The 19371-nt window shown below is 45.7% G+C and overlaps 1 protein-coding gene across 1 annotated transcript in view; it reads right to left on the minus strand.

Annotated features, from left to right (window-relative positions):
• The window catches only part of LOC126175088 (protein N-terminal asparagine amidohydrolase), a 252953-nt gene extending 238843 nt beyond the window's left edge, over positions 1–14110 (minus strand). Inside the window, exon 1 of the mRNA XM_049921632.1 lies at positions 13967–14110. The gene's annotated coding sequence lies outside the window, so the exon portion shown is untranslated. The remainder of the gene's footprint in view (positions 1–13966) is intronic.
• Between the last annotated feature and the right edge of the window lie 5261 nt (positions 14111–19371).

Raw genomic sequence — 19371 nt, forward strand, 5'->3', positions numbered from 1 at the left:
TGGTGACTGCCACTCAGTAGGAGTGTGTGTTGTTTTGAAAGTTCTTGGCAGATGAAACCTGTCTGCCGGGTCATCCATTTCAAACTTGATTACTGTGATGAAACCTTGGTCCTTTACGTCCATTATGTTATATAACTTCACAGTAGGCCATCGATTATTAAAGTAAAGTCGATCACGACCAACAGCAGCAGACTTTTGACCCCAACCTACATTGATATTGCGTAAATTCTATTTTTGTATTCGTAAGACATGTTTATAACAACAGCACTACATTACTGATTGCTTGCCCATTCCATACACACCATACAGCCCTTCTGAAATTGTACTTCAAAATTCCTATAGGAAGTCCGTATTTCGCATGTTAAAACCGGCTAAATTCATCAACCTCTATTTTGCTACCCTAAATAACGACTAAAGATCATAATGCATAACAGGTTTCAAAGGGGTCTAGTTCGTTTGCTAACTTCGAAATTGTGTGAATCATCAACGAGAGAATTTATGATGCAATAGTGAAATTCAGTTAAAAGACCATTTTCAGAAGTAACGTTCAATCAACTGATGCTAGAGAACAAAAGATCAAAGTGCGCCAGGTGAATTAATACTAATAAAATACTGATCATAGTGTAATTGGGTCTAACTTCGGAAATATTTCAGACTCGCAAAATATACGACCAGTCATCCTTGAAGATGAGATATTTTACACGTTTCGTAAGAATTACATTTATTTTATTTGCTAAAATGGCAGACCGACTTAGGGAAGAAACAGATGAGTCAAATATTATTGTTACCTTATTAATAAACATTACTATTAATTGATATACAAAAGAAACAGTCTTATCTAAAAACTAATGTAAATTAAAATAGCGCTAGCCATCAGGCAGCTTATTTATACCATGAAGTACATATTTATGCCACGTCTTTGTGCCTCACATCCCTTAAACTAGTGGGGAAAGACGTGTTTATATATATAAACTTTTATGAGACGCCGCAGGCAGTTCAGTGAGTTGTAATGTTAAGGAAGGTCGCTGTGAACTATAATACTTGCATTCTGTCATTGGCTTTCAAAGTTAGGTTGCCACAATTGCCAAAACGTGGCCGATATGCCTGTTGGTACTGCGATTGTGTATGTAAACAGTGTTTACGTAACAAATGTAATTGCATTTAGTCACGTTTTGACTTACTGTTTCCTACGTGGACCACAGTGCCAGCGCAAGAGAACCCTGGGACCTAACTTCTGGAATGGACTGCAAACAGTTTAATTCATCACTGTTTGTTGATGTAATCCATCAGAATGGATTTGTGACGCAATAGTATGGGAGCTCAGAATTTATTTGTTTACTGTGCTCGAGTGAAGAATAAGCCACAATCACCAAACTACACTGAAGCGCCAAAGAAACTGGTATAGGCATGCGTATTCAAATACAGAGATATGTAAACAGGCAGAATACGGCGCAGCGGTCGGCAACGCCTATATAAGACAAGTGTCTGGCGCAGTTCAGTTGTTAGATCGGTTACTGCTGCTACAGTGGCAGGTTATCAAGATTTAAGTTTGAACGTGGTGTTACAGTTGGCGCACGCGACACAGCTTCTCCGAGGTAGCGATGAAGTGGGCATTTTCCCGTACGACCATTTCACGGGTGTACCGTGAATATCGCGAATCAGGTAAAACATCAGATCTCCGACATAGCTGCGGCCAGAAAAAGAGCCTGCAAGAACGGGACCACGACGACTGACGAGAATCGTTCAACGTGACAGAAGTGCAATCCTTCCGGAAACTGCTGCAGATTTCAATGCTGGGCTGCCAACAAGTTTCAGCGTGCGAACAATTTAACGAAACATCATCGATATGGGCTTTCGGAGGTGAAGGCCCGCTCGTGTACTCTTGATAACTGCACGACACAGCTTTACGCCTCGCCTGGATCCATCAGCACCGACATCCAACTGTTGATGACTTGAGACATGTTGCCTGGTCGGAGGAGTCTCGTTCCAAATTGTATCGAGCAGATGAACTTGTACGGGTATGGAGACAACCTCACGAATCCATGGACCCCGCATGTCAGCAGGAAACTGTTCAAGCTGGTGAAGGCTCTGTAATGGTGTGGGGAGGGTGCAATTTGAGTGATGTGGGACCCCTGATACGTCTAGATACCACTCTGACAGGTGACACGTACGTAAGCATGCATCCATTCATGTCCATTGTGCATTCCGACGGACTTGGGCAATTCCAGCAGGACAATGCGACACCCCACACGTCCAGAATTGCCACAGAGTGGCTCCAAGAACACTCTTGAGTATAACACTTCCGCTGGCCAACAAACTCCCAAGACATGAACATTATTGCTTTACAACGTGCTGTTCAGAAGAGATCTCCACCCCCATCGCACTCTTACGGATTTATGGTGCCAATTCCCTCCAGCACTACTTCAGACATTAGTCGACTCCATACCACGTCGTGTTGCGGCATCCCTGCGTGCTATGCCACGTCGTGTTGCGGCTTTCCTGTGTTTTCGCCGGGGTCCTAAACGGTATTAGGTAGGTGTAACAGTTGGCTCTTCGGTGTATATAATGTTTCATGGTTTAGGTTGTGTCCAATCAATCGACCCCTTCTTTTTATCAAGTTGTGCCACACATTTCATTTCTCCCCAGTTAGATTCAGAACCTCTTCATTAAATATCCGAACTACCCACCTAATCTTCAGCATTCGTCTTAACACCACACTTCAAAATCTTCTATCTCTTCCTGTATGGACTACTTGTGGTCTATGTTTCATTTCCGTAGAAGGCTACAGAAACTCTTATTCCCGTTGCCAGTCTGCATTTTATATTCTCTCTGCTTCAGCCGTTGTAAGTTATATTGCTGGTAAAATAGCAAAACTTATCTGCTACTTTATTTGTCTCATTTCCTAACTGAAATCCTTCAGCATCGCCTGATTTCACTGGACTAAATTCCATTACCTTGACTTCACTTTTGTTGATGTACAAGCAGTTTTTCAGACGTTATCAGTTCCGTTACACCACTCTTCCAAGTTCTTTGCAGTTTTTGACAGAATTTCGATGTCGATGAGTAACCTTAAAGTTTAAATTCTTATCCTGAACTTTAATTCACTTTCCAAATTACTCTTTCCGCTCCTTTGATGTTTGATCAGTGTACAGATTGAATTACATCGGGGATAGGCTACAACCCTGTCTCAATGCCTTCTCAAACACTGCTTCCTTTCCTGTCTCTCGACTGTTATAACTGCCGTCTGGTTTCTGTACTCGTTCGAAACAATATTTCGGTCCCTGTATTTTACCGCTGCTACCTTCCGAATTTCAAAGACTGTTGTCCTGTCCACACCGTCAAAAGCTTTCTCCAAATCTATAAAAAATATAAACGTACGCTTCCCTTTCCTCAACCTATCTTCTAAATTAAGACGTAGTTTCAGCATTGCTTTTACGGCACCCAAACTGGTCTTCCCCGAGATCAGCTTCTATCTGACTTTCCATTTTTCCGTAAATAATTCGTCAGTATTTTTCAACCGTGATTCATTACTTTGATGGTTCGGTAATATTTCTGAGGAACTACTGTCTGCCGTAGGGATCTTCTTTGGACTTAGGTCTTTCTGTGGTCTATCAAATTTTTTTCGCAACATCGTCTCTCCCATTTCAAATTCATTTACTTCCTCTTCCATTCCTGTGAGGCCGTGTTGAAAAGAAACGTCACCGAATTTATGTGAAAACTCTTACAGATCTTTAAATAAAACAAACTTTGCTAACATTCTACGTTTTTATTCTTCATGTGTACATATTTATTTTTCAGCATGGTCACCCTGGCGTCGAATACATTTCTCTCAACAAGAGACTACCTTATTGATACCGTTACTTTACAATGTTTGACTTTGCTGACACAGCCACAACCTCACCTCTGCTTGCACCGCTTCACCACTATGAAAGTGAAGTCTTCGAAGGTGTTCTTTAAATTTTGGAAACAGATGAAAACCGAATAAGACCAAGTCAGGTCTGTATGTAGGTTGATCGGTGACAGTCAACCCAAGGCGTAGGATTGTTACAGATGTAGCGCTCTTACGTAGACCGGCATTGTCATGCTGAAGGACAAGGTGCTCCATGTGTGGTAGAACTCTTCTGTGGTTGGAAACTCTATTACAGAAAGCTGTTTTCACGTTCCGATATAGTTACGCTGACACCGTTGTGTTACACGCTGCAAGTTTGAGCCATCTAGCGGCAGAGGGTTGCAAGTTGGGGCAGCGAAGCGGGAAGTCGTCACAAAACGAAAAAAGTGGTCCAACTAATTCATATTTCTTTACGTACTACACGAATATGTAATAAAAAAATGGGGGTTCCTATTTAAAAGAACGCAGTTGATATCCATTTGACCTATGGCAGCGCCATCTAGCGGGCCAACCACAGCGCCATCTGGTTTCCCCCTTCAAGCTAGACAAGTTTCGTTCTTTGTAGTTTTTTCGTTTGACGCTTATTTCGTGAGATATTTGGTCCGGTCACGATCAATGGACCACCCTGTATATACAGCTACAGAACATTCCAGTACAATGATTCTTGCCATTTGTGGATACTTCTAGAGTGTACTCGAACCGAATACAGAAATTAAAATTTCACAGTTCAGGTGAGTTTTGAACTCACGACCCTGCATGCAACAGCCCCCCCCCCCCCCCCTCCCCCGCCACCGCTGTCCCAATTTCGAACGGCGCTCCTCGCGCGCCCACTACTGAGCGTTTCTCCATCACGCCGCCACCTTGGCCGTCACGCCGCATTTGTGTAGTACTGTCTTTTTTCTTCTTCTTCTGCAGCCCTGGAGCTCGTCCTTGTTAGCACGTCTGCTGTGGCGTTAATTGCGGCCATTGCGGGGAGCAGCTCGGCTCTAGCACGCTCGCCGCCCAGACAAGGGACACTGGCCGGGAACAGACAAGACAGGCAGACAGACAGAGAGAGACGGGCGGCGGGCGGAAACAGCTCTCGCCAATTAGGCGACCCCAGCCAGGCTCACACCGTAACTCGGCCACTTGCCGGCGCCGGCGCCGTGCATTACAATACCGACCGGGTCTCGCTATACTGCCTGCCACTACGGTCCGGTGCTCGTTTGCTCTCTAATGGCCTCTCAAACTGCAACATGGTGAGGGCGTCGCGTTACGAAAGGTCGAATCGGCATGCTCCGACATGCATATGCTCAGCATTTCAGGGCAACCTCCACAGCAAGGAAGAATAACGCCATCCACATTCGGCACATAAGGAAAGACTACGTAACGGGTTTCTCGTTCAGAAATCGCATTTGAATGTTATTTTTGAGGAAATTATGATATGCACCTTTTAAGAAAGCCAAACTGCCACCAGCTCATGTTACAACTGTACAGCGGCAGGTTCGTGACCTATCGGAACTGTAGTTTATCGTCCTGCGACATTTCTGTCGGTGTTGATCGGGATCCTACGACTGTTATGCGAATATGGGATCTATGGGTTCAGGAGGGACACTCAACACATTGCTCTTAACGGAACAAAATGGACAGATGTAGGGAGGTACCACAAGGAAGTATGATAGGATCGTTACTATGTGATCTGGTAGAAATGGTCGGCAGCTCTTCAAGACTGCTCGCATATGATGTGGTTGTCTATACGAGGGTAACAAGGCCAGAGACCCATGGATTTGCAAAATGACCTGCAGAGGATTGACGAATGGTGCAGGCACTGGCAGCTGACCCTGAAAGAAAATAAATGTAGCAGATTGTGCACACACGGAAAAAAAACCACTACTGTACAACTTCACTGTTGACGAGAATTTTCTGGAAACAGTTCAAAACTTCAAATGTGTGTGAAATCTTATGGGACTTAACTGCTAAGGTCATCAGTCCCGCCGGTCGCAGTGGTCTAGCGGTTCTGGCGCTGCAGTCCGGAACCGCGGGACTGCTACGGTCGCAGGTTCGAATCCTGCCTCGGGCATGGGTGTGTGTGATGTCCTTAGGTTAGTTAGGTTTAAGTAGTTCTAAGTTCTAGGGGACTTATGACCTAAGATGTTGAGTCCCATAGCGCTCAGAGCCATTTGAACCATTTTTTTCATCAGTCCCTAAGCCCGAGGGAGGACTCGAACCTCCGCCGGGATCAGCCGCACAGTCCATGACTGAAGCGCCCTAGACGCTCGGCTAATCCCGTGCGGCCTGGAAACAGTACCTGCAGCAAAATATCTATGATTAACTATCCAGAGCGACTTTAAGTGGAATGACCACATAAAGCAAATACGAGGGTTACACAGAAACTAATGCGCCGCATTTTTTTTCTCCCACGAAAACAATGCTACGAGTGCGAAACGTTACGAATGTATTATCTGAAGTTTCCTCAGTGAACGCGCCAAGTTTCCGTCACTTCCGACAGATAGCGTACCTCCAGAACAGTTTCAAAATGGCGTCTGTAGGTGATGTAAGTTGCAAGCAACGTGCCGCCATTTAATTTCTAACTGCAGAGAAAGAAACTGTGGGGAAGGTTCACAAACGCGTGTGCAAAGTGTATGGAGGGTCTGCTGTCGACAGAAGTACAGTTAGTCGCTGGGCACGGAGGGTGAGCTCATCAGAAGGCGGTTCGGCGGAGCTCCACGATTTGCAGCGGTCGGGGAGACCATCCACGGCTGTCACACCTGACACACTTGACCTAGCCCCCTCGGACTTCCACTTCTTTCGCCCATTAAAGGATGCCTTACGTGGAAGACATTTTGAGAGAATGAGGAGGTGATTCACACAATGAAGCACTGGCTCTGCTACCAGGACAAGGATTGGTACCGAAAGGGCATACACGCCCTTGTTTCGCGCTGGAGGAAGGCCATACATAGAACGTGATGCAGATTACGTGGAGAAATAGGGTGTGTATATAAAACACCATTCTTTCGTGTGTGTAATTCTCGTTCATGGTTCAAATGGCTCTGACCACTATGGGACTTAACTTCTGTGGCCATCAGTCCCCTAGAACTTAGAACAACTTAAACCTAACTAACCTAAGGACATCACACACATCCATGCCCGAGGCAGGATTCGAACCTGCGACCGTAGCGGTCGCGCGGTTCCAGACTGTAGCGCCTAGAACCGCTCGGCCACTCCGGCTGGCGTGTAATTCTCATTATGTCCAATAAAGAATTGTTGAAGAATAAATGCGATGCGGTTGTCTGTAAGAGGGTAGCAACGGCGGAACACACATCAATTTACAGAATGATCTGTGGAGCATTGATGAATGGTGCAGGCTCTGGCAGTTGACCTTGAAAGTAAATAAATGTAACATATTATGCATACATAGGAGGAGAAATGCACTACTGTACAACTTCACTATTCATGAGAAACTGCTGGAAACAGTACCTGCAGCAAAATATCTAGAGCGACTTTTCAGTGGAATGACCACATAAAGCAAATATTAGCAAAAGGCAGATCCCAGACTCAGTATCTTAAGGAAAAGTAACTCATTCACGAAGGAAGTGGCTAACTAGGCGCTTGTTCGACCGATTCTTATGTATTATGTCTCTGTGTGGGATCCTTACCAGGTAGGACTGATAGAAAATCTTGAGAAGATCCAAAGAAGAGCGATGCGTTTCGTGACGGGGTCGAGAGAGCGTTACGGATGTGCTCAACAAACTCCAGTGGTAGACGCCAGAACAGAGGCATTGTGCATCACGACGATGCTTTCCATTGTAATTTCGAGAGAGCATTTTCCGGGAAGAGTTGGAGAGCGTATTACTTCCTCCTGCATACTCCTCACGAAAAAACACTACGAGAATTGGAGCTAATACTGTGGCTTATCGTCATTCTTCCCACGCGCCTTTTGCGTATGGAACACCGAAGGGGGCATCAGTTAGTGATACCAGAGGTACCCTTTGCCACACGGCGTCAAGTGGCTTGCGGAGTATGATGTACGTGGAGACGCAGGATGTCAGCTATTACACATGACGAGCGCCCGAGAGGACAGTCATGTTTCCTCGGGCTCACAGGATCGTACGGACACGTCATGTAAATCGAGTCAGGCAGTGTACTTGTTTGCAGCAAGACATGTATTCAAACGGACAGCGCGGCGACGTCTGAAGTACCACAGACGTTTGATGTGGCATGAAGGTGCATGGAAGGAGGAATACGGATGTAGTGGCGGAGCAGAGTACCTAGATTGGTTAGTAGTGGGTGGGAACAGGGTGCTGGGACTGGGTTTTGGGATTAGTGTATCGGATCCGAAGAGAAGAAGGTGTGTGAAGCAGATGAGTTGGTACACTGAAGAAGGTAAGTGGATCCAGAATTTCAAGGGACAGATACAGGCTCCCACAAGGAGTCCACTGTCTTATGCCGTTTTCGCATCCGTCATACCAGGCTCACCCATTGTTTTCTCTTGTGTAAAAAGCCACTTCCACAATGTGGTCGTAGGGCCAGACTGATAGTATCCCATATATTCAAGCAATGTCCCCTTCTTTTGGCCCTTCGCACCAAGTATAGCTTTCCAGATTCCTTGTCTTTAATATTAGCCTACGATTCGTGGATGGTTGATCTTGTCTTTAATTTCGTACGTGAAAGTGGTTTTTATTTTCAGTTATAAGGGTTTGCTTTACTCCTGGAGCAGGGGTAGGGTGGTTGTGGTTGGGGCCCCTCTCCGTGTTTTCTGGGACTGTGACCCATAACCATTCCCCCGTGCAAAGACAGCTCTTTTATCCCTAAGTTTTTCCAGTTTTTAGATTTGGCCTACTGTTTTATGCCTTCTACTCTGTGTGTTTTTAGCTTCCTCGCTTTATAGTTTGACCCCTCTGACTGGATCCGCCCACTTTTAGCGGACACTATCTTACGCAAGTAACTTTTGATGAACTCGTCGTTTCGTCCCATAACCCCGTCAATCAGTCATGTGCCTATAAAGGCAATTTCTTTCAACTGGTATAAAAATATATTTTTAAACAAAATTAATTACATCCAGGCAATGTTGGCATAGGTTACGATGGGGTGGATCAGGCATTTATAGGTGAGGATAATGGTAAGGATGTAGACCCCAGATGCGGCCTCTTAGTAGTTTTAGTTGGTTTCGGGCTTTGTGTTGGATGGTAAGGAAATGTGAGTTCCATGTTAGTTTTCTGTCGAGGGTTAGTTCTAAATACTTTACTATTTAGTCAGAAGGATGGGTTGGTTGAAGATGCAGAGATGGAAATCTGGACGATGGAAACACAAGCGGTGCGACCAAAGATGGTGGCTTGGCTTTTCTGTGGATTTACTTGAAGTTTCCATATATTACACCACTCGACTGGGACATTCAGGTGATGTCTGTAAACTCCTTTGCCAACGCACTGTCCTTTTATACCTTGCGTACGCGCTACTGTCGCCATCTGTATGTGTGCATACCGATATCCCATGACTTTTGTCACCTCAGTGTAAGATGGCTGTTCAGATTGTCTTCTAAAACATGTATATAAATTAGAAACAGGAGAGGGCCTATACCACTTCCTTTTTAAACGCCAGATAACACTTCTGTTTCACTCCACGATTTTCCGCCAGTTACCAAGAAATGTGACCCTTCTGAAAATCAAGAGTCCAGTCGCACAACTGCGACGATACTTCATAGGTACCCAATGAGATCAGAAGCCCCTTGTGAGGGACGGTATCAAAGGCCCTGTCGAAATCTAGAAATATGGAACCAATTTGAGATCTCCTGTCGATGGTAATGATTCAAAGACAGCTTACAACGAGACTCAGCAGCTGAGATTCCATGTCCAGCGTCTGGATCCCTTCGTGAATGGCCGGCTGAAATCGTCCATGAGTCGGAAGAAAGCAAGGACAATAGCGCGGTATCAAACGCAGGCGTCGATTCATTGGTAGGATACAGGCAAACCGGTTTGTCTACAACGGAGGCTGCTCACAAAACACCTGTACGGGATATACAACAATGTTGCACAATCCGTTTAATGAACACGTACCACAGGACGTGGAACGCCTGCAGCCAGTGGTTACAGGTGCGTTACACTCGAGTGAGATGGTTGCAGACACGGTGCTTAATCTGAACTGGTACACATACAGAGAGCTTTACAACAAATTGACTAGGAGAAGGGAAAGAGTGATACGACACACTCTCAAGTATCAGGGAATAGTTGATTTGGCAACAGAAGAAGTAAAGGGGGTAAAAATTGTATGCTTGACTTCGGCAAACAGGTCCAAGTGGACGGCGGTTGCAGTTGTTATTAGCACAGGATGGGCCAACCTGGACAGCTGGACTAAAACAGTCTTTGGACGAAGGCTATAACAACAACTTAACATGAATTTCTGTCGTGACAAATATTTATGATGAAGAATACGCTCACGCAAATGAATGGTTCGGGTTCATTGATAAACTTCACGCCTCTACACAACGAAGGGAGGCAATGTGATTCTAGTAGAATCATATATGGGTCTAGGCTTATATAATATATCTACATTTATACTCTGCAAACCATTGTGAATTGCACGGCAGAGGGTACTTCCCAGTGAACTACAAATTGTGGTTGCTCCCTCTTCCATTTGCATATGTAGCGTGGGAAGAGTTTCTGCCTAAAACCTTCTGAGCGCGCCGTAAATACTCGAATATTGTCATCGCAGTCCCTAAGGGAACGATACGTAGGGGATTGCAGTACATATCCCAGATTCCTCACTTGAAACTGGTTGCTGTAATTCTGCAAGTGCCCTTCACAGGGCGGTGAGGGGAGGGAGGCGGTTATCTTCAGGCGTCTGTTAGTTTATGTGTTTTAGCATCTGTGATCACTCTTGCTGCTGTCCTCTGTATACGTCCAACACCACCTGTTAACCCCCTTTGGTACGAGTCCCACGCAAACGAACGGTAGTCTAGGATGGGTCGCACGAGTGTTTCGCAAGGAATTTCCTTTGCAGACTAACTGCATTCTCCCCCTATCCTACAAAGAACTGAACTCTTCCGCCTGTTGTACCTACAACTGAGATGATATCGTTCCATTCCATATTTCTGCAAACAGTTACGCTAAGGTAATTGGACGAACTGATGTTACAGTCACAGAATTCTTCGATTCTGTGTTCTGTGAAGTGCCAAATTTTATGTTTCTGAACATTTAAAGCAACTTGCCAACTTTGCACCTGCTTGTTGACTTTCCAAATTTAATTGAATATTTGAGAGGCTTTTTCAGGCTCTACTTCACTGTAGACAAATGCATTGTGTGCAAAGAAGTCGGAAGTTGCGATTAAAATTTTCTTTACAGTCATTAATACTGAACATGAACAGAAGAGTCCCAAAACACTTCCCTGGGGCGCGCCTGAAATTACATCAATTTCTGTCAATGACTACACATCTCAGATAACATACTGCGTCCTTGCTACCAAAAAATCAGTCCAGTCACAAATTTCGCTTGATACCCCATACTATCACACTTCTGATAGCAAGCGCAGATGTGGAACTGAGTCAAAACCTTTTTTTTGGAAATCGAGGAATACTGCATCTACCTGATGGCCTTGGTCCATAGCTTTCAGGATGCCATGTGGCAAAAACTGCGAGGTTTTCGGAATCCAAGGAGGCTGGTATGCAGGAAACCATTCTATTCGAGATATCACACTATGTTTAACCTCAAAATATATTCTAAGATTCAACAACAAATCGATGTCATTGATTGCATACACTTTCTTTTTATTTTAAAGTGGATTACACATTTCAATGGTTGTATCATCATCATCATCATCATCATCATCATCATCATCATCATCATCATCATCATCATCATCATCATCATATACAATAACACGATTACCGAAGAAGCACAGGAAGCGGTCACATCCATTAAATATCTGCGTAAATGCGTCCGGGGCGACTTAAACATAAAGCTAATCCCTAGAAAAGCAGATGTCACACTGAGATCCATTGGAGGAATCCTCAGGCAATGTTGTCCTCCCACAAATGATGTAGATTATAATACTCTAGTTTGACCGGTACGTTCATATTCTTCGTCACTGTGGAACCCATTTTAGAAGGTATTGTTACAGGAAACAGAGAAGGTCCACATAAAGGCAAGGCGCTTCGTCCTAGTGTGGAAGCATAGCAGAGGTGATAGCCGAGCCAACGGCAGACGCTATAAGAGGCATTAATTATGTGATCTACTCTTTAAATTCCGAGAGCGTATTTTCTTAGAAGTGTTGATATAACGCTTTGTCCTGCGTATATCTCGTGAAAAGTTCATGAGGGCAAAATCAGAGAGCTTCGTTCTCTACGCGCAGCATCTGCGACTGGAATAGGGAAGTGACAATTGGTCCACGAAGCCCCCTCCACCACGCACCAGAAGGCGACTAGATAGAAAAGAGGCACATGCAGTGCAGTGCAGTGCTGAGTGTTCCATGTTCAAAGATTTGGATGTCAGTACGTCCACGCATCATCATGCCTCCCCACACAATAACACTTCGGCCACCAAAACGATCATGTTCGACAATGTTCCTCGGCGCGATCTGTGGTCTCACCTCTCGTCATATGAGGGTTCGTCCAGCATTCTAGAACAGGACCGTTTTGGTGGTCCAGCTGTTATGGTGGGCGGAAGCATGATGCATGGGTGCACTGACTTCCAAATCACTGAACACGGCATATTCACCGGTCAACATTATTCTGATGCTGTACTCCTTATCCATATGCGTCTTTTCAGAGGTGTATCCGGCCCTGACTTCGTTGTTATGGATGACAAGGCGCGACCGCACTGAACACAACAGGTGGACGAGATCTTCGAACGAGAGGATATTCGGCGAACTGACTCGCCTGCCCGCTCACCTGACTGAAACCCACAACGACATTTCACCAGTTGTCAACTGCGCTGGTGGAGGAATGGCACTTTCTACCACAAGAAATCGTTAAACAACGTTGCAGCCAGCGTGGGAGCGCATTGCAGATCATGTATTGCCGTCTACGGTGACCACACACCGTATTAAGAACCATGTCGCTCCTTTTATGATGTTCAGTGGACCATCACAAATCGCGGTAACATCGGTTTAATTATTGTTTTGAATAAAAGTGTCATTTCTGCTCGTCTCGCTGTGTACTATCAGCTACCTTCAGGACGATACTGTAGTAGTTCTACGTACGGTCTAAGTTTGTTCGAGCTATGTCACTTGAGTGTGATACATCATCAAGCGATAGTTTCTGTCGTCCTTCAGTTTTTCACAACAGTGCAGTTACGGATTACGATGCGCATTGTTTGCGTATTTGTTTTCCAGAATATAATGTAGACTGACTGTTCAACAGTCTCCTGTTTCATTTTTACAAGTTGAAACAACGCGTACGACTATGAGATGATCTTGATTCGAATTTATTACGTGTCAACTTTTCATTTAAAGCAGTGAGATACGCTATTGGGACTGACAACTATTCTGAGACTGAGGTCTTCGCTTTTACACATTTATACTGAAATCTTTGTAGGAATTGCGCGTTCGCAGGCAGTGAAGTGCAAATTTTGGGGCCGCAAAAAGACTTTTAAACAATTATCCGTTGTGCATTAGCGGAGATCTTGAATGTGAGGCCCCTGTTCAATAGACTGTTCACTCACGAACGGGAGTCTGGGATAGTTAGTAAAGCCCAGTTCATTCAGAACCCGTTAACAAGAGTGCCACCACAACATATGTAGTCTATTTTGAAGACAGCGATTTGACGAGGCGGTCGTGTGTCGTCTTGAAGAGTGTCGGTGACAGCGCCTGACGAAAACTTTAACTGTGCGGTGTTCGAGTGAATGGTCCGTTGCACGGCTACATCTAACGAGTGTAAACAGACACACGGAGTTTTCGCTTTTCAGCTGTGAGTGAAATACGCGAGGGATTGCGGACGAAATTCCCCTGACTGCAAGCCGAGGAGTGGAGCTGTGGCAGACGCGGAACCAAGCCGCGAGTGCGTCACGGCATCCATCGACATGGCGGTGTAGGAAGTGCGTCGGTGAAGCGAGGCGCCAGAGACACAACGCTGTGCAGAGCGGAGCAGGGGAAGGCGAGCGGGCCCACCTGTTGCTGGCTGTGGCGTGTAGCGCAGCTGCGGGCGTGGCTGGCCTAGGAGCGCGCGTGGCTCATCTCAGCGTGGCGTGGCGTGTGACGCGACGCGGGGCGGAGCGCAGCGACGTAAGGTGTTTCCGGCAGCGCGGCGCGTGCAGTACTGGCCGCTGACACGGACGGTCGGGCGGGGTCGGGCGCGTTCGGCGCCGCTCGGCCGCCTCCGCCTGCGCTGCGCGGCGAGGCGTGCGCTATGGCACAGCGGCCGGCCGCAGAGGGCAGCAGCGGTCACGGCGCGGCGGACACGCCCCCGCGCGGCGTCGCGACGCGGCAACGCCGGCGCCGGGCGCCACCGCCAGCATCACACAGCCGCGTTCCTCGCCGGCGCCCCAACTGCAATAAAACAAAAGGCTGCTCCCGCAACGTGTCGTAATTCTGCGACTCGTCCGAAAACGCCCGAGCCTAAACGCCACTGCCAATTACAGTGACACGCCTGTACATTACTATACCCGTAAGAACGCCGGAACTGGCAACAGAAGCATAAATTCTACAGCAGTGGTTCCAAACCTGGAGGTAATTACTCCCTGAGAAGTAAGATTAAAATTTATGAGGGATAAACAGAAGAGAGTTCGATTGTGTTTCGATCACAAAACACAATGATTTTTAATAGATTATTACTATTATTACTGCTGTAATACCAATTACATACACTGAGAAGAGGAAAATCATGAGATACTTCCTAATATCGTGTCGGACCTACTTTTGTGCAGCGCACCAACTCGACGTACCACAGACTCAGTAAGTCGTTGCACGTCCCGTGCAGAAATATTCAGCCATGCTGTCTCTGTCGCCGTCCGTAACTGCCAAGTTGTTGCCGTAATAATATTTTATGCGCGAATTGACCTCTCGTTTATGTCCAATAAATGAACGATGGGATTCATGTTGGGCGATATGGGTAGCCTAATCATTCGTTCGAATTGTCCAGAATTTCTGGCAAGGCACATTGTCATCCATAAAAATTCCATCGTTATTTGGGAACTTGACACCCATGAACGGTTACAAATGCTCTCTAAATAGCCTAACATAACCTGTTCCAGTCATTGATCGGTTCAGTCGGATCAGAGGAAGAAGTCCACAGCACGTAAACACAGCCGACACAACTATGGAGCCACCACCAGCTTGCTTAGCGCCTTGTTCACAACTTGGGTCCATGGCTCGTGAAAGTAATGTATGAACAATATCTTCCCCACATAGTCCACCCGCTACACACATATGGGGCGGGCAAAATGAAACTGGTCCGCAAAATATGTATTTCATGCCCCTGAAGATAGGCAACCCAATTTAAATAACCCACACGTAAGTCTGATTTAGTTATCTGGATTGCCAATGTTACGGTGCATGAAATAGGTGTTTTGCGGACAAAAAAAAAAAAAAAAAAATGCACCACGAACGAACTATCCGAATGGGGGAGAAATCGACAGATGTGATTTACGAGTACAGACAAACTAACCATTACAATTTAAGAGAAATTGGATGACTCGTTCAGGAGAAGGAGTTTTACAAATGGAGCAGGACAACAACGCGTTTGTCCACCTCTGGCCATTGTGCAAGTAGATATTCGGCTTGGTACTGATTGATACAGTCGTTCGTCGTCCGGCTGAGGTATATCGCGCAAAATTCTGGCCAATTGGTGCATCAGATCGTCAGAATCCCGAGATGGGATTCGTCTTTGGCGCGGAATCTCACTGACTGGAGCCAAATTGTCTTCAGTGACGAGTCCCGCTTAGAATTAAGCCCCAACGACCACCGAAAACGTGTCTGGAGTCGCCCTGGACAGCGATGGGATACCAACCAGACTGTCGACCGCCATACGGCCCGACAAGTGTTAAGTGATGGTCTGTGGTATCGCTTCTTTTCATAGCAAGACCCCTGTGGTTGCCAGCCGCGGCACATTGTAAAGCGCAGCGGTAAGTCTAAGATATTCTACGCTCCGTTTTTTTGCCGTTCATGGCAAGCCATCCTGAGCTTCCATTTCAGCAAGATAATGGTCGCCTGCACATGGCAAGAGTTTCTACTGCTTGTCCACGAGCTTGCCAAACACACCTTGGCCAGCAAGGTCGCCGGATCTCTCCCCATGAGAATGTTTGGAGAATTATGGTCAGACCCTCAGGATTTTGACCATCTACTGCGGGCACTGGATAGAATTTGGCACTCTATCCCTCATGAGGGCATCCAACAACTCTACCAATCAATGCCAAGGAGAATAACTGCTTGCATAAGGGTCGGGTGTGTACGAACGCATTTTTGCTGTGCATTTACGCTACGTGCTGATTTCCGTCCTATTCGGCTAATTCCTTCCTTTTTTGTCTTGTGGTGTATGTAATGGAAAATACATTCTCTTAATTATAGATTGTTCCTGCAATGGACCATACGAGGGTCACTCCAAAAGACATGCACACTATTTTTGTAAAAATACATTTTTCATTCTGCATGTGTGAAAGTTTTACAGGGTAAAGACACATCCTTCCCGCTAGTTTTCAAACTTAGTTCAACCTGTTCCCGTGAGTGGCGCCGTCACAGCATGTGTTCAAGATGGCTGCTACACTTCACGATAGTCAGAAGCAACGTGCTGTCATAGAATTCCTGTGCTGTGAAAACGAGACAGTGGGATACATCCACAAGAGGTTGAGAAAGGTGTATGGAGATGCCGCTGTCGATCGCAGTACAGTTAGTCGCTGGGCAAGCAGGTTACGCGATGAAAACGGGCACGGCAATATTGAGGATTGTCCTCGCAGCGGCAGGCCTCGTACTGCACACACACCAGACAATGTGCAAAGAGTTAACGAATTGGTGACTGCTGACAGACGCATCACAGTGAACCAATTGTCACGCTCTGTTGGGATAGGGGAAGAAAGTGTTTGCAGAATATTGAAAGTGTTGGCGTTAAAAAAGGTTTGAACGAGGTGGGTTCCCAAGATGTTGACAGTGGCTCACAAAAAAAAAAAAAAAACAAAAAACAAAAAAAAAACGGTAGGCAGAAAACTTTTGGAACAGTACGAGAATGGTGGAGATGAATTTCTTGGAAGAATTGTAGCAGGTGATGAAACATAGCTCCATCATATTTCACCAGAGACGAAGAGGCAATCAATGTAAGTGGCATCATGCAAATTCACCCAAGAAAAAAAAAATTGTTTGTGGACAGCATGCCAAGTGGAACCACCATAAATTCTGATGCATATGTGACGATACTGAAGAAAGTTCAAGCTCGACTGAGTCTTGTTCGACCACATCGCCAAAAGCAGGATGTTTTGCTGTTGCACGACAATGCACGGCCACATGTCAGTCAAAAAAACATGGAAGCGATCACAAAACTCGGATGGACGACACTGGAACACCCGCCTTACGATCCTGACCTGGCTCCATGTGACTATCACCTCTTTGGGAAACTGAAAGACTCTCTTCGTGGAACAAGGTTTGAAGATGATGACTCCCTTGTGCACGCTGCCAAACAGTGGCCCCAACAGGTTGGTCCAGAATTTTACAGTGCTGGTATACAGGCGCTGGTTCCAAGATGGCGTAAGGCAGTTAGAGGGATGGAAATTAAGTGGAGAAATGAAAATACTGTTCCTAAAGGATGTATCTAAACACTAAAACTTTTAAACATGTAGAATAAAAGATGGATTTTTAAAAAAAGTGTGCATTTTTTTGCAGTGACCCTCGTAAATTGCTTCATCATTCACTTCGCAACAGTTGAACGAACTAACTGAGAGCACAACATACCAGTAACTACACTACTGGTCATTAAAATTGCTACACCACGAAGATGACGTGCTACAGATGCGAAATTTAACCGACAGGAAGAAGATGCTGTGATATGCAAATGATTAGCTTTTCAGAGCATTCACACAACGTTGGCGCCGGTGACGACACTTACAACGTGCTGGCATGAGAAAAGTTTCCAATCCATTTCTCATACACAAACAGCAGTTGACCGGCGTTGACTGGTGAAACGTTGTTGTGATGCCTCGTGTAAGGAGGAGAAATGCGTACCATCACGTTTCCGACTTTGATAAAGGTCGGATTGTAGCCTATCGCGCTTACGGTTTATCGTATCGCGACATAGCTGCTCGCGTTGGTCGAGATCCAATGGCTGTTAGCAGAATATGGAATCGGTGGGTTAATACGGAACGCCGTGCTGGATACCGACGGCCTCGTATCACTAGCAGTCGAGATGACAGGCATCTTATCCACATGGCTGTATCGGATCGTGCTGCCACGTCTCGATCCCTGAGTCAACCGATAGGGACGTTTGCAAGACAACAACCATCTGCACGAACAGTTCGACGACGTTTGCAGCAGCATGAACTATAAGCTCGGAGACCATGGCTGCGGTTACCCTTGACGCTGCATCACAGACAGTAGCGCCTGCAATGGTGTACTCAACGACGAAACTGGGTGCACGAATGGCAAAACGTTACTTTTTCGGATGAATCCAGGTTCTGTTTACAGCATCATGATGGTCGTATCCGTGTTTGGCGACATCGCGGTGAATGCACATTGGAAGCGTGTATTCGTCATCGCCATACTGGCGTATCACCCGGCGAGATGGTATGGGGTGCCATTGGTTACACGTCTCAGTCACCTGTTGTTCGCATTTACGGCACTTTGAACAGTGGACGTTACATTTCAGATGTGTTACGACCCGTGGCTCTACCCTTCATTCTATCTCTGCGAAACCCTACATTTCAGCAGCAATGCACGACCGCATGTTGCAGGTCCTGTACGGGCCTTTCTGGATACAGAAAATGTTCGACTGTTGCCCTGGCCAGCACATTCTCCAGATCTCTCACCAACTGAAAACGTCCGGGCAATGGTGGTCGAGCAACTGGCTCGTCACAATACGCCAGTCACTACTCTTGATGAACTGTGGTATCGTGTTGAAGCTGCATGGGGAGGTGTACCTGTACACGCCATCCAAGTTCTGTTTGACTCAATGCCCAAGCGTACCAAGGCTGTTTTTACGTCAGAGGTGGTTGTTCTGGGTACTGATTTCTCAGGATCTATGCACCCAAATTGCGTGAAAATGTAATAGCATGTCAGTTCTAATATAATATATTGTCCAATGAATACCCGTTTGTCATCTGCATTTCTTCTTGGTGTAGTAATTTTAATGGCCAGTAGTGTATAATGAGCACTATGTTGTAGGACCTACACAGTATTATTATTATTATTATTATTATTATTATCTTTTTGACTTTTTTTTTCTCAGACTTAAGTCTGGTTAAAAATGGAACGTGACGCGGACCTCGGTCAAGCGTGACTTCCTTGTAATTGTATGGTATATGTTATATTGCATTTAGGAACTTTCGGGTAATTGAACATGTATCAATAATTACAGATTTTTGTAGTTGTATATATAT

The sequence above is a fragment of the Schistocerca cancellata genome, chromosome 3 (assembly GCF_023864275.1).
Source record: "Schistocerca cancellata isolate TAMUIC-IGC-003103 chromosome 3, iqSchCanc2.1, whole genome shotgun sequence".
Taxonomy (NCBI): Eukaryota; Metazoa; Arthropoda; class Insecta; order Orthoptera; family Acrididae; genus Schistocerca; species Schistocerca cancellata.